This window comes from Cibotium barometz, chromosome 6, assembly GCF_041138505.1.
Source record: "Cibotium barometz isolate CiBa-2024 chromosome 6, ASM4113850v1, whole genome shotgun sequence".
Lineage (NCBI taxonomy): Eukaryota > Viridiplantae > Streptophyta > Polypodiopsida > Cyatheales > Cibotiaceae > Cibotium > Cibotium barometz.
In genome coordinates this window covers 14228132-14241310 of record NC_141051.1, presented here as the reverse complement: position 1 = coordinate 14241310, position 13179 = coordinate 14228132, and the positions used below count along the sequence as shown (strand labels likewise).

The window sequence follows — 13179 nt, the reverse complement described above, 5'->3', positions numbered from 1 at the left end:
TGCCTATGATGCCCGTTTGATTGTTCTTGACATGGGGCCAATTGATGTGGTGCTTGGATGTGATTGGTTGCACACTTAGGGCAGGTTTTCAATGGATTTGAAGCACATGTGTCAGGCATTTTTCTGAGTGGTATTTCGGGCTCGTGTACATATGGATGCGTGGCGTGTGTGAAGGTTTTGGGTTTGAGGGCGTTTCCAGATGTATAGTGTGGATGGATTTTATTTTGGGCTTGTGCAGGCCTGTCCGAAACAGGGTCCATGGAGATGGTATCAGCCGCTTGGTCGTCTTGAAGTGTGTGTGCGTCCAAAGGATGAGTGGGCACTCGTATGCTGCATCTTGAATGTGTGTGTGGAAGGCATGGGCAATTAGGAAAGAAAGGATTAGTATAGCCTTTTGTTTGGTAAGAAATGGAAGCAATAGGATGTTATGGTGGCCATTCATTAGGCCTTGGAAAATAAAAAAAGATAATATTGACGTGGCCATAAAAGGCATGGCCACATGGGAGTTTACGTTGCTGCCAGCAAAAACCTCCAGAAGCTGGCGAGTCGGCAGAGTCTGCTGAAGAGAAGAGGAGGCCGCCGTTTTGAGGAGTCGGGGGTTCTGGGGCGCAACGGCAAAGGTGACTGGAGCAGCGGCCGTGAAGAGACGTGGACAGAGTAGCCAGGCCATCGTGTAGTCGTGGGGGGCCTCCCTTGTGGAGAGCGAAGACGTGAAGGCCGCCTGGTGGGAGGCCTGCTGCTCTGCAGGTAATCGCCCGGGCAGAGTGAAGAGAGGCTAGCAGAGGCGCTGTGGTTCCAGAAGGAGTTGAGGCCTCGTTGATGGGGGTGATCGCCTCGTCATGGACAAAGGGGAGTGATGAACTGCAGGTGATCTAAGGGTAGCTGCTGGTGGGCCGACGTGTGTAGAGTCCGCCTATGGGCTGATGGGCGCAGTGGTTGGCGCAGAGCAAAGTACAAAAGGGTAGCTGGAGAGGCTGGTGGGGCCTCCAGTGTGAAGAGGTGAGCACAACTGGCAAGGTCTGGCGCAGCTGCAAGATAAAGCGAAGGGAAGCTGAGGAGCGCAGAGAAGTGGCAGACGACTGGGTGAAGGTGAAGGGTTGGTGGCTAGTGTGGGCCGCCTAGGAAGCCGACAGTGGAAGGAAGCTGGATGCGAAGAGGACAGAGGTGATGTGGCCTTAGTAAGGTATGCATGGAGGGCACGCGTAAGAAGAGTTACAGGTGGAGCTGGATGCGCAAAGGCAGAGAGGATGGGCTTGGTGAAGCCGCAGCTGGATGAGGGGCTGAGAAACGGCGACTGCTGGGAAGCTGCCGTGAAGAGTTGGGTTTAGGACAGTGGACAGAGCAGGGTGCCGAGTGAAGCAGAGAGAAGAGGACGGTGTTGCTGCTTGGTGGTGGGCCGGTAGCAGGGCAGATAAGCTGCAAGTGGGTTTGGACTGGCTGGCAGAGGATCAGCACAGAGAGAGAGAAAGAGATGATGGTCGAGCTGCTGCTGACGACACATGCAGAGTAGATGGGCTGCAGAGAGTTGAAGGTTAGCTCGTGTGGGCGCCTTCTGAAGTGAGAGTGGTCGGGTTCTTTCTAGTGTGTATTGGTACAGCATGCAGACGAGTGGTTCGTGGTGATTGGGGATGTGGTGTATCCTCGGCAGTGAGAAAGGTCTGAGCCTGAGTGTTTGTGAGTTGTGTGAGTAAGGCTTCTGTGTCGGTAGAAGCTTGTATGAAATGTTGTAACCGGGTATAAATTACTGGATGTTTGCTTGGGTCTATGGTGCCCCTGTTTTTGCTGTCTGTCTGGCGTGGGTTGGGTGGTGAAGTGTGAGAGAGTGTTCCAACCGGTGGCTGGTGGTGCCCCCGTTCGTGTGTGTGTTTCCAAGTTTGCGAGGTGGAAGAGCTATAGAGGCAGGGTTTTCTTTCTTTTTCTCACCTCACATCCTTCTGGTGCCCCCACTGAGGAGTTGCTCTGACATTGTCCCACTGAGGATTGCTCTGGCATTGTTCTTTGCCTAGAAGGGCGTGTGTTTCACTGAGGAGAGCTCAGGGATTGGTACAGGTTTTCGTGATGTGGTCTTATCCTGAGTTTCATGGCAGGAAGGGTGAAGATGTGGTTACTTTTTGGAGCAGATGGAGTTGGCATGCATTAGCAACCATGTGACAGATGAAGAGCAGGTTCTGAAGCTGATGAAGATTTTCTTGAAGGGAGATGCCCGAAGCTGGCTGAAGGATTTTGAAGCACAGGATGCTGGTGTCTTGACCTTGGACAGGTTGAAAGAAGGCCTTTTGGAGTGTTTTCAGCAAGTGGAGGATTCTAGTGTGCTTTGGCAGGAGTTGAGCATCTTGAAGCAGGTACATGGGCAATCACTGGACGATTTTGTGAAGGTATTTACATGTTTGTGGGGTAAGTGGTGTATGACATTGAAGCAGGAAGTTCCTCCTATGTTTTTGAAAAAGAGCTTGTTTATTGATGGTTTGCTACCTCATTTGAGGGTCAGGGTTGAGTTGAAAAGTCCCAAGTCATTTGATGATGCAGTTAGGGTTGCTAGGGAAAAGGAAGACAAGGTTTTGAAGCAGATGGAGATGGGTATATATCCATATGAAGGTGTTGTGTCTGCAAGGAATATACATGTAAATTTGGTCGAGGTGGATAAGAGTCCTATGCAAAGTGTGATTAGACAGGAGCCTCAAAGGCCGATATAGGTGCAAAGGGGTATGTTCTATGTCCCTTCTGATTTTTCTCCAAAATTGGTCACGAGATTTTGCTTGATTCAGATTTGAGAGATGGGTAAGTTATTTACTGGCCCGCCATTCTCATGGTCCTCGATTAACCAAAAAAAATTTAGTTTACTTCTAACTTTGATTCTTAAGGAGTTTCTTCAGATAAATTAATGGTGGCTTCCAACCGTAGGAGAAACTCCAATTTTATAGAAATTCATTCTATTTGACCATAATAGATTTAAAAATAGTTCTATTTGAGATTAATGAAATTTAATAAAAATAACTCTTTTTTCAAATAATTCAATTATGAATATGCATCATTTTATTGATTAATCCGCATAGAAATATCTTAAAAAATTTTCCATCAATTTGTTCTTCATCATTAGGATACCATAATTTCCTACGTGAAATTATGGTGTAAACTCCTCTTTTAACATCAAAATTAATTTAGATATTTTTCTACTTAAATACAATAAAAATTCCTCTTTTTAAATAAATAAAAATATCCATAATTTGGAATATGCCAAAAATTCCTCTTTTAACATTTAAATGTTCACATCTCGAATATCATGGGAATTCCTCTTTTAACATCTAAAATTTTATGCATGAAAATAAATATATCAAAACTTTCTCTTTTCTCTTAATTAAATAATTATGCATAAATACAAAAAAGTATTTTCCATAAATATGATGAAAATAATTCTTTTAGGATAAAATATCTAAACCTAGAATATGGTAGGAATTTCTCTTTTTGTATTATTAAAAATATGCATAAAATGAAGATATATATATATATTTTTTAGAAAATTTGCCATAGCTTCACTACAATTCCTGAGAATATTCATCTTTCTATTTAAATGAAAATATGATAGAAACTTCTCTTTTAAACTAAAATTAGATTTATGCATACAAAGCATAATTATAATCATAATTATAAGCATAATTATGATTAATTCTCTAGATTCGACTAAATTAATCATTCCTCATTTTTTAAATTTTTTGCATAACCTCCTTTCAATTGAGGATGATTTTATATGATTTTTCCATACCATAAACAAGATTAAAAGAAATAATCTTTATTTTCCTAGATTAAAAATCATTAAAATAACTAGCCTCTTTCTCTAGCTTGTCAAGCATAGAGTTTGGCTTAAGATAAAGAGATCATGAATAAGAATCATCCTTCTGCACCAAGGATTTAGCCATAGGAATGACTAATCTTTTCAAGAGAGAGATTTCCTTAAAGAAAAACATTAAGATTAAGCATAAAAATTAACATTAATCTAAATAGACATTATGAATATTTGGGAAAGCTTGATTTGAAAAAAAACCATTGCTTAGAAAGCTTCTCAAGCTTTAGAGGGGTTGAGAAGAAGAAAATCATTGAGAGAATTTAAAATAAACCATTAAATTAGGTTTACCTTTGATTTGGGCTTCTTTCTTTGGCTAGAAGAGAAGGACCCAAGCAAATCCTTGGCCACCAAGAGAGACAGAGTAATCTCCAAGAGAGGTTGGAGGAGAGAGAATCTCCAAAGCTCTCAAGAGAAGAGGGAAATTAGAGAGATAATGGAAATAAGCTAATTTAGAGAAAATACTGGCATGGTAATGCTCCAATATGAAAATACAAAGGAATGAGGGCCTATTTATAGGTGAGGGAGGTCTCTAACCAACTCCAACTGGGTTCTAGAGCCTTCTACCTTCAGTTTTACCCAATTCGAACAAGATTTGGATCAGTTTGGCTCCCTTTTTGATCCAGTTTGCTCCAGGAGAGAGGAGAGATAAAAATATCACAGTTGTTTGAATTAAAAAACCCAAGCAATGATGATAAAAAAGGTGCCTACCTCAAGTGGGTTTTCCACCTTATTGAGGTGTCAAAAAAGCATCATTTCGCCTAAATATCTCATTTTTTTACTAATATGCCTTAATTCTTAACTAATAAACCCTATACTCAATCAACTCTTCATCTTATGTGAGCATTTACTCATTTTTGGGTTATTTTATTTTATTCTTTGTATTTATCTCATCCCAACACATGGATTAATCCTATTGGCCCTCTAGAACCTTATTTGGATCTTTATCCAAAAATTTCTGAAAATGTGGACCTTAGGCTAAGGCCTTTAATACACATATTCAATTAATTCCTAATGCACATTAGAAAGTTTATTTTGAATTTCTATTTTAGGAGAATTTATCTTAGATGTTAGGAGGAATTTTATATCCAAAAATATCTCAATTCTGAATTACCTCTCTCTAGAATATTTTCTCTTTCTAGGCTAAAACAAGAGAAAATAATATTTTTCTTGCATTCTGAATTAGGGGATGATTATAGGGGATTGAGGTAAAAGCTTACACATTATTCACGGCTGAGGAGGAATCTCACACTTCATCGCACATGACTACAATGTGATGTATCCATCCGGTGTATTATTGCATTGGCAATGCATCATTTATGGAATGTACATTAGTTGGATATCAAGCATGCCTTCTTAAATGGTGATTTGCATTAAGAGGAACTTATGCATCTTGCCCTCATGGTTTTTTTGTGAAGGGATAGAAATCTAAAGTATGCAGGTTAAGAAAAGTTTTATATGGCCTTAAGCATGCTCCTAGAGCACGATATGGCCTTAAGCATGCTCCTAGAGCACGATATGAGAAGATAAATGCATACTTAATTGAAAATAGCTTTTGTAATAGTCTATCTAAGAGATGAGAGTAGGTTAAATAAAGCGTTTTATAGCCTTATACAAAATTTCATCCTTCAAGGCTAAATTACATGTGTCATTTGAGATGACGAATTTGGTGTCTTTGCATTATTATTTGGATATATATTTTATATACAACATGATGATGGTATTGTGATGTTGCAATCAAATTATATATAGAGATTGCTTACAAAGTTTGGTCTTGAGATGAAGACTATAAGCATGTTGCTACACCGCTAGAGATAGGTGCTAGGCTAAATGTCTAGGATGCAGGTGAACCATTTGATGTATCACTTTATTAGCAAACTATTTGGTGCCTTATCTATCTATGTAATATGAGGCCAAACATTTAGTTTGGGGTCTCCTAGTGCAAGCAGGTTTATGCACAGCCTTGCGAGTAAGCATTTGCAGGTTGCCAAGTGAGTTTTTGATACTTAGATGACACTTAGTTCCTTGGTCTATTCTATCCTAAGAGGGATGATATGCTTTCAATAACTCTGATTGTGCTTGATGTTACAACACAGGAGTGTCCACTATTAGCTTTTACTTCATTATGATGATTCATGTATATTATGTCAAAAGAAGAAGTAGCCAACAATGACCACTTCAAGCTGTGACATTAAGTACATGGAATCTTTTATAGTGATTGTGGAGTGTGTATGCTTAGATGCCTTTTGGTATTTTTATAGCGACGGTGGAGTGTGTATGACTCTCGGGGGGTGCACTACTAAGAAACCCTATGTATCAAGTGCGTTCAAGGGGTGTTAAAAAACCCCTTACCTATGAATTTCTTGTGAATAAAATGACCCCTTTTTCTTTATAGATTTATAGGTTTTTTTTAATTGATTTAAAAAAACCCTTCTGTAAATGTGTTTTTGTAAATTTACCTCAATATTTTGAATTAAAAAACCCCTTCATTTGAACTCGTGTGCTATACTTACATATTTTTAGGTGAACCCCCCGAGGTATGACTTAGATTCCTTTTGGCATATCTTAGTGTTGGTGGTGGGACGATAGTCCCCCACCTCCATCTTCTCACTGATAGCCAAAGTTCATTGGCCATTACAAGGAATGTTTTATGCTCCCACAAAAATCACATTAAGGTACATTATCATTATGTCCATTTACAAGAGAGAATGTCCTTTATTATGTCTCTATACATGAGAATGTGGCAGATATATATTCACGAAGGCTCTCTCACAAGAGAAGGTAAAATATTCTCACAATTTTTTGAGCTTATTTCCATTTGGGGATTGATCAGCCATGTGATCCCTGTACATGTTCACATCATCACTGTAAGGAGGATTTTATACCCTTTCATATGGTAGTAATGTGTGGATGTATAGATTAATAATGGATTGGGGATTCTATACACATTCTTATGGTAGTGATGTTAATGTGAGGAAACATATAAATAATGGATCCAGGAATGTTTTTCCTCATTAGGAGTTTTTTTCCCCTGAGCGTGTGTACAGTGAGTGTGTAAGAGACCTTATCATGTTAGTACACTCACTCCTCATAAAAGCGTGCATACACCCTCTTATGAGAGTGAGTGTAAGTGACCTTTCATGTCAAACCAGGTCTACTTAACTCACTCTCATCAATCTTCTTCAAGCGTCATGCTTCTCTATATCCCTATTTACTTGATGCATTTGTGTGTGTGTTGCTACCTTTGTCTCTCCACACATAACTGCATACATTGTTTCTTATATACTACATATTTTCTTGTAGGAAAAAAATGTGCATAAGAAAATTGCTTATTAATACTCAAGGTATTGTTGGCATATGTCACTTACAACAATTAGCAGCATAAGGATTAGAGCATCATGTGTGTACATTAATTGTGATGAAGTCAGAAATTATATTAGAGAAGTTGAGTCGAATAGCTTGTCAAGTTTTATTAGTAGCACAATAATTAGCAACACAGAGTAGAGCATAGTGTGTGTACATTAACTTCTAAACAAAAAAATCAGATTGCAGAAGCCGAGACAAGAATAAATAGTTCATCAAGTTTTATGAGTAGCACAATGATGGAGTGCAACTTTATGGAGAACTTTCCAAATACTTTCGCTTCCAAGGAGACACCTCAAAGCATAAACGATTTTGCCGTTTCTTTGCAGCTTGGGTAAAATTTCTAGACCATATTTTCAATAAACTATTTGAAGCTCTCAAAATGTTAAATTACTGTTTTGGTTTTATACCATGATAATGTATCTACATGATAGATTATTCTCATTCACCTCTGTTTTACACTCATATTTATATATTATTCTCATTCACCTCTCTTTTACACTCATATTTATAGATTACACTCATCTTTGATTACTAAAAAGAAACTTCAACACTGAACATAAAGTTTTATGTAGGTTGGCGACTTTTTCTTACCAATATCATGATGCACCTTGGAATTGAAGCTTTTGACACTAGGAAAGGGTGCTAGCAATAATTTCTTTATCCAAAACAAAATAAAAGCATCATTTTCTATGGATGATAAAAAATGAAATAATTGTAGAAATGGTCATAAAGGAAGTAAGCCATTTGAATAAAATAACTCTTTTAAGATAGTGGAGTAATAGCATATAAGCACATATGATTTGTAACTAAAAGAAGAGAGAGAGAGAGAGAGAGAGAGAGAGAGAGAGAGAGAGAGAGAGAGAGTATATCATGCAATATGTGAGCTTTTCCCCTTAATATATGTTACATGTAAATGATGCCACATTTTTCATGGTAGTTTAAAACATTTAATATATTTATGTAGTGGGTTCTTCTAACTAAATGATATTTGAGGGAATAACTATGCGAGTTGGAGAGTTTTAAAACAATATGCATTTCAAATTGCAAAAAATTATTGCATTAATGTAGTAGGATCTTGAATCTTCTAATAAATCCCTCAATTTCATTATCATGTTAAAGGGATGAATGTACAAGTTGATAAAATTTAAAAGAATACACATTATTACACAAGAAAACTTTTTAAAAATTTATGTGTTTTTTTTATAAATATTTCAATTGAACTATTTGTAGGAGAATCTAGAAACTTTGATTGTAAAAAGTTTTTTTTGTTTGAATTGTAGAACATAACGTATAAGCTTGAATGATAACCATTTCTTCATTTTATACGCTATTCATCATCACACTATTATACATAAGTAGATAGGGGAGGTTCAGCTTCAAGTAAATACAACAAATGTAATTCCACATACTATGAATTTGGAGGTATCCTCTCTAACTAGGTAAAGTAAGTCAATTTCACACTTATGTTATAAATTGAACATATTTTCCAAGAAAAGAAAAAAACCTAGTTAAGTAAGTGTAATGTATAATATCATTCATGATGTGTTCGCTTGATTTATTATGCATTCAAATGCCTCATTTTTAAAAACGTTTCTTTATCACTATGAGGGGCGGGTACCAACATGATCGTGACTATATTTACAAAATTTTATATACTATTAGATCACAATCTTACACTCCTACTATAAGTCAAATACATTTATGTGTGTGTGCATGCGCACACGAGCATTCCACGCATATGTCTATATGTATGTACGTATGCATGCATGTATTTATGTATGTATGTGTGCATGTATGTAATCATATATATTTACACATATATGTATATGTATATGTACATGTATATGCATATGGTATACATGTATGTATTCATATATACTTACACACATATATGTATATGTATATGCATACGTATATTATGTATGTATATATGTGTGTGTGTGTGCATACATATACATACATTATACATACATGCGTACAGATGTATGTATGTATACATATACACGTACATATTTTATATATATATATATGTGTGTGTGTGTGTGTGTGTGTATGTATACATATACATATACATATATATATATATATTATATATATACAAATGTATATGTATGTATATATATGTATCTGTATATGAATAGGCATATGCATATGTTTTTGTTTATTTATATATATATGTTTGTGTTCACGTTTCCATTGTATTTATATGCACGTCTTTATACTATATATTTATATGTATTTGTTTATTCATAATATGTGTGGGTGGGTGTGTGGACAACCACCTTCTTTGCTTAGGAGAAAGATTTTGTTCAGACAAGAAGTACTAGAGTACTCTATGATCACTTTTGACGAAGAAATGGCTCCCATAAAAATAGTGATACCATTTCTTAATGGTATAAAGTATTACCAACATTTTTTGATTATAGACATGCATAGACACCACCTTATCATTTAACTTCAGCTCTCAAATGCAATCACTCAACACCTCTTCCACATACATCGGCTTATACCACGAATGATTTTGCGAAGTTCGGCAAGAATAAGGGCTTATGTGAGAATTCCTCTAAGCTCCTCAAAGCTCTTATTTGGTAATAGTGTCACAAAATAAAGCCTCCTTCTTAAGCTTCTCCATAAGACGAGAAACAATATGTACATATCTCTTGATAAATATCTTATAGAATGAATATAAACCCAAGGTAAATTTTTGACACACTCCACCTTCTTAGGATCAATCATAATGCCAGTTCTCTTTCACTCTTGCTATATAGATCATATACATTGTGTGGTGGCTAGGTAATGTCCTCTATACACCACCAGTAGGTACACAAGATAGAAATACACTGGGATCAGAACTGGGGGACACTAGAATCCCTACTCCAAGGGCTCCAACAAGATCTGCACCTACACCTGCACCTGCCCTTTTTACTCCAATTGACCTACTTGACACTTAAAAACCCTCCCAACCTCTCTATCTAGACTAGATGCCTCCTCAGGTTGTCTTCCCTAGTCAGCTGTCACCTCCAAAAGCTCTGACTATACACCTCAAGGCCTCTCCTAACCACAGCTAACCACCAAAGTTGACCAAATGCACTCCCAGCTGATGTAGAACTATTGAATTCTACCTCCAAAATCCTCTTTTAATTTCCAGACAGAAATCTATCCTTCAGACTCTTTCTATTGTCCTCTAGTGTCAACTGACCACTCTCTCACATCCTCAAGACCTTCCTTAATCACCTGTTGACCCTCTTGTGATCCCTTTGCTGACTAAAATAGACTAGGTTCTGCCTCAGAATTCTAACAGAGAACCTTCTAGTTCCAAATCCTTTACAAATATAGAACCTTTCCTCAAGTGTCCCACAGACTCTCCCTAGCCCTCTGACTACCCTCACCAAGCAAGGATATCACTTTACAAGTCCTCTTCTGTGACTGAAATTGCCCCACCTGCCTCCGAACAACTTGTCCTCTCAAAGATGGCCTAAACTGATCCAACTAAAGCAGATTCTTTCTCCTCTTTTTCAGCACCAATTGACACCTCTAAACGCACCAGGCATTCAAACCAGGCTAGGATCTAGCCTTATAACCACTCTGTTGACACTAGCTACACCTATCTGACTCTAGATCACAACTCTTGTCCCACTATCCAGCTGAAGCAGATTCTTTCTCCTCTGTGTTAGCGTGCTGACATCTCTAAACCCACTAGACATTCAAACCAAGCTAGGATTTGGTCTTATAACCACTCTGCTCACACCTCCTACACCTAGCTGACTCTAGATCAACTCTTATCCCACTATCCCTTCTGACTGTTGTCATCTGACTATTGTCATCTAACTATTGTCATCTGACTATTGTAACTGTCACCAGTTGAGACCTTCCCTAAACTCAATGAGGTCAGAACAGGGTCCCTCTATTCTCAACTGACTATACTATATCTCAGCTGACATAGAAAAGACTTTGTACCTTCACTTCTCAATATGACACAAATAGAGTAGTACACTAACTCAGAACTAGCCCACTAGTCTTCAAATCAACACATATAGATTCACCATCATCATCATGAACTCAATCAAACACAATCATCTCAACCAAAATATCAAAACAAAGATGAGACGCAAACTCTGCCTACTTTAGATAGATAAAAACACGGTGCCTCAACATCCTTGAGACTTGAGACTTCACGAAAAAAAGAAGAAAAATTAGTACATTATCTGGGGTCCTCCACAGATAGACTTTGGCAAAAACTTTCCACATCGTCATCTTCAGCCATTACCAACCAGCAAACCAGTCGAGTAGTTCTAATGTGGATTATGTCTCTAACAGAGGTTCTACTTAGAGAACCCAAAGACACACCTCAATGCCAATTCCCTGATCTGCTGCCTCCCTCTACTCTAATCCAATCACACACTGCGCTGTCTTCACTACAAACTCGAAAAAGTTGTAGGATTTCTAACCTGCATATCCCACATTGAAAATAGACCTGCAGGAGGCCACTCAATGGCAGTCGGTGCTCTCCTCCCTCTTTGCTGATCTCTAGCCCCACCACAACTTGGAGAGTCCCTAAAAAACTTGATTCTTCATACTCAAACCCCGTTGCCATCTTGCTCTCTTCCAAATCCTTAAGTGGCCTTTCTTTCTTGGAATTACCATGCACTTGCTATTTTAATTTAGCACACCTGCACTTTATCACCTTGATTGCCACATGTCTTTTGCCACCTTGGATTCACACTACGCTCTCATATACACACTGCTCCAATCTATACATCAAGCTTAGGAGGGGCTCATTTTTCTCCTCACATATAGCCAACCCCCTGGAGTGAAAACATTCAAAACATGAATGTTTTCACTATCTTCTTTCTGCTTCAAGCCTCTCTCTTCCACAAACACTCTATACATCTCTATATATAGTAACAAGCATCATCTCGCATCTCATCACCCTCCAAGATCAAACGGGTACAAAACCCTTCTCAACAACCGTCCTACGCTGCACTGAACCAGCCACCTGTATCGAGAACTTGCACACTATTTGCATACCACTTCAGGGTCCTCCCCCCCATCATCTGGCTGCTTCATCACGGTATTTACTGTAAGACCTTCTCCCTATCCTTCAACCTCGTTAGTTCTAATATCTTCATCCAATGAAAAACACTTTGCAATTCTTGGCACCTCCACCAATCCCCCATTCCATTCCACCAATACATCCTCAACATCACAAAAACCCTCCCTAGCCAGACCATCTTAAGCTCCATCAAGTAAAGAGCCCAAATCAAAGATGTGCTGCACCTCTTCATCGGCATCCTCAGCCTGTTCATCCAACAGCTTGCTTACAACATCCAACAACTTCTCATTATCAACACACTCTTCATATGCATCAGCTTGCTCACCAACACTTGTAACCACAGATTCTTCAAACAAAACAAGGACACCTTCCAGGGTGGCATCCAACGAAACACCCACAGCCTTATCCACATCTCTATCCAAATTGTTCACACATGTTGATTGCATCATGTTTGTATCATTATGTTTTGTGTAAACAAAAAAAGTCACCTCTAACATGCCTTCTATCTCACACCTGTTACCATCATCAAAAAAGCTTACAAAGTCCACATCAACATCCTCTAATAAAATAGTTCCCGACTCAAGCCCCTATGATGTCTTCTAAACACCTAGGACCACCTACCCTATCATAGAAAACTCAACAACCTCTGAGCAGTCCTCTATCTTGCCAGCATCTTCCACCTCCACCTCATGGTCCATGGCCTTACAACCTACACTCTCTGTAGCTTCACAAACTAGCTAATCCATAGCCTCGGCATCCTAAGATACACCTCTCCCACATTATTCCTTATCTTTCATGTTGCTCCCAACATGACAAAAATCACACAAATCATAATTACTTTACATGGCTTAGTCGGTGACACATACAAACCAGATTTCCATCTTATCTTCCTTTCTTGGTACACAGCTGTCTTCACAGCCTC

General features: G+C 38.4%; 1 long non-coding RNA gene across 1 annotated transcript in view; it reads left to right on the top strand.

The window, feature by feature from the left end:
- LOC147637433 (uncharacterized) overlaps nt 1–7907 on the top strand; it is a 160950-nt gene extending 153043 nt beyond the window's left edge. Inside the window, exons 3-4 of the long non-coding RNA XR_015266036.1 lie at nt 7384–7535; nt 7777–7907. This is a non-coding gene — a long non-coding RNA (uncharacterized LOC147637433). The remainder of the gene's footprint in view (nt 1–7383; nt 7536–7776) is intronic.
- Nucleotides 7908–13179: the final 5272 nt, after the last annotated feature.